This window comes from Elephantulus edwardii, unplaced genomic scaffold, assembly GCF_000299155.1.
Source record: "Elephantulus edwardii isolate Elephantulus edwardi_28Jun2011 unplaced genomic scaffold, EleEdw1.0 scaffold00110, whole genome shotgun sequence".
In the NCBI taxonomy this organism is placed as follows: Eukaryota; Metazoa; Chordata; class Mammalia; order Macroscelidea; family Macroscelididae; genus Elephantulus; species Elephantulus edwardii.
The window spans coordinates 2,595,482-2,599,174 of NW_006399860.1; positions in this window are offsets into that span (position 1 = coordinate 2,595,482).

A 3,693-nucleotide genomic window follows, 5' to 3' on the forward strand; every position below is an offset into this window, starting at 1 on the left:
TAACAGAATGTATACCTAAATTTTAAGGCATTTGGCAAAATTATTGGGAGATATTTTTTCTTTGTTTTGGGATGGCCAAATTCTGTAAGATATTTTTATATCAAATAACTCATTCTTAATGGTAATTCTAATAGCAAGAAAAATAGGCATTTTATATTTTACTTCATCTGAAACACTCTGAATTTAATTCTTATTCAAGTTATAATTCACATCAATATTCTTTTAAATTCTCAAATCAATAGCTTGGATAGGTTTTTTTGGAAAAAATCTCATTAGTATCACTGAAGGGTTACCTTGTGACATTAGGGAAAATATTCTCTATTCCTGTGGTATTGACTAGGAAGGTAGCTAGATGGAAGATCCTTTTAACGGCCCCTCTGTGAGGTCAAAAGGAGGCTTGATAGTACAATTGTTAAAGTGCTAACCTACTATTAAAAAGATCAACATTTGAAACCCAATAGAGAAACCAATAGTTGCTCTAAGGACAAAGATATAACAGTTAGCTTCTAAAACAATTATAAGATATCATCTCACTTGAGTAAAAATAACAAAATTCAACAGAGCAACAAACAACAAATGCTGGTGAAATTGAAGAGAAGCTGGAACTCTTATTCACTATTGGTAAAAGTGTAAAATGGTGCAACCACTAAGGAAGGCAGAATGGCACTTTCTCAAAAAGTTGGAAATAGCTATGCCACTTGACCCAGCAATTTCACTACTGAGAATACACCCTAAAGAAACCAGACAGCCACCCAAGCCAATATATGCACACCCATGTTTATTGCTGTGTTGTTCACAATAACAAAGAGTTGGAAACAACCCAAGTGCCCATCAAGAAATGAATGAATAGAGAAGCTGTGGTATGTTCACACAATGTAATATTATGTAAAACAAAAGAACTTGAAAATCAAAGAACCTGAAATACTATACTAAATGGGTGACCATAGAAGACGCTATGCTGAGTGAAATATTTCAGTCACAAAAGGACAAATATTGCATAATGCCACTGTTGTAAAACAGAACTGACATGGAGCTTGAGGGGAAACTAAGAGGGGACAAATAATGTATACAACATTGAAACAGATCAGGAAAAGAACTCTATAAAAAAGAGTATAAGTTGTTATGTGCTGTTGAGTCACCTGACTCATGGTGACCCTATGTACAACAGCCCTAAACCCTGTTCTATCCTGTACCAATCTCACTGTCTCTGACACACCTACCCCAACTACCCCAGTCACTGAATCAATCCACCTCATAGAGGGTCTTCCTATCCTGAGCTGTCCCTCTACCCTCCCAAGCTCAACATCCTTCTCCAAGGATTGGTCCCTCCTTGCAATATGCCCATGAATGGCAGATGAAGCTTCAGAATCCTTGCCTCTAAGGAGCAGCCTGGTCTCACCCTCTCTAGGATGAACCTGTTCATTTTCTCAGTAGTCTAAAGTACATTCAATATTCTTCTCCAACACCACAGCTCAAAGACATCAATTCTTCTGTCCTCTCTAGTCACTGTCGTATTATTGACATGACAAGAGTCCAGAATAAGAGTTGCATAGTAAAGTGGCAGGGGGAGGGAGGGTGCAGGGACTGTATAACAAGAAAGAACTATTGTTTTTAAAATAGACGAACTTTGGGGGAGGGCATGTAGGGAGGAAAATGTACAACAATGAATGAATGAGAGTCCAAGTTCTTTAAAAACTTTCATTAAAATCTCCATTAAAAAATTGAGAAGATATATCAGTAAACTTCTATAAAGATTACAGTTTTAGGAACTCTTCTAGTTCTTCTATGTATATAGGATCTCAACATATTGAAATTGACTCAATATCAGTGGATTTTGATTTTGGTTTATGAGGTTAATAAAACGACTCTGGGAACCTGAGTTGGCACAAAAACAATCTCTGATCTTTTGCACAGCACAGCTAGTACCACTTTGTTTACTATTGGAAAGCACATTCCACTTTTGGTGCTTGTTTTAGAAAAGTGAGATAGTTAATCCAAACAAAAAAATCTCAACATGGATCCTACAATATTTTTTGTTCTTAAGATAGAAAAAAATCAACAACAACAACAACCACAAAACACTAATAAAGTGAAAAAGGAATCAGTGCCCATTTCAAAGAGTATGAAATAGGACTGTGCTGTATCACTCTGTAACTCTCTAAGTGGTGCAGGATAGGGCAAGGTTTGGATCTAGTGGGTTCAGATTTGTTTAATGGGTCTATGAGTCATTGTTAACTCAAAGGCACCTAACAACAAAAATAACATTTCTTGGTGCTTAGTCCAATGTTCCATGAGGGTTCATTATTAAGAGATTCCCGCGCCTCCTACTGTAGTTCAGTTAGAAATAACTTATAATGGACACTCCATTGGTTTTCTGAGATTGTCAATTGCATAGAAGGAGATTGTCCATCTTTCTCATGCAAAGTTGGTGGTGGATTTGAACCGCAGAGAAGCTCTCCCTGCCTTTGGAATGGCAGTGCAACTCCTACTATGTTGTATATGATTTTAAATGCATATGCTGCTTTATAGTCACTATAACCTTTTAGGGAAAACTTTTCAAACACAACTTGCTATCTGATATTAAATTGATGTCCTGTGTTTTATTGTCATTTGTCCCCTTATCCTGAATAAATGTTCCTTGGCTTTAAAATGCTAGATGGAGAGGGATAATCTATTAAAGACCGCAGCACCTTTCACTTTCTAAAGGTCACTTGCATTTTATAAATAAAAACAAACGGATATATCATTCAGTCAGAAAAATATTTCACCTATCAAACCAAACCAGGGTCTCTGTCTGATTATATGTGACACCCCCTAAATTCTTTGAGCTTGTTAGAGCAAGACTGTCAGAGAAGAAAAAAAAAAAAACAACAAAAAACCAAACCAAACAAAAAACACGGTAACTGAGAATATAAGTCAGCAAGCAACACCAAACAGACAGCACATGCCTCTCTCCACTTTCACATTTCTGAAAACACACTATCACACTGGGAAGTACTTTAGGTAGGAGTAGCTGGTTGGTGGGATTGTGTGAAAAGAGTGTATTTTAAATCCAAGATAGTTGTGCTACCGAAAGTATGAAAGACCTCATTCATTATAAGGCAATGATTTGATACAGACCCTGGGGGAAAGGGTTCTGTGCACTATATAATTTATATCAAGAGGCTGTAAGCCACTAATGATAGTGTGGTACATAAAGCTGTGTTCTCCGCCTTGTAGAACCATTACTAAAAGACAAGTTTTAAGAATGTTGTATGACCCAGCTATTTCACTGCTAGCAATACACTCCAAGGATATCAGAACTGTGACACAAATAGAGATATGTAAACCTAAGTTCATAGCAGCATCATTCACAATAGAAAGAAAATAGAAATAGTCCAAATACACACCAACAAAGTAGCGAAATGAGAAATTGTGGACTATTCACACAACGGAATACTATGCAGCACTTAGAAACAATGATTTTTGTAAAATATGATATACCATGGTTTAGTCTAGGGAACATTATGCTGAGTAAACTAACTCAGTACCAAGAGGACAAATACTGCATAAGAATATTATTGGGGAATAATGAAGGGATACTGAGCAAGATGTGTATAAATGTTTAAAAATGGAAAGGGGGAAAGAAGGGTTGGAAAAAAGGAAAGAGGGAAATCACTTGGATAAGAAAGGTTAGTAGACAGAAAAGGGGGT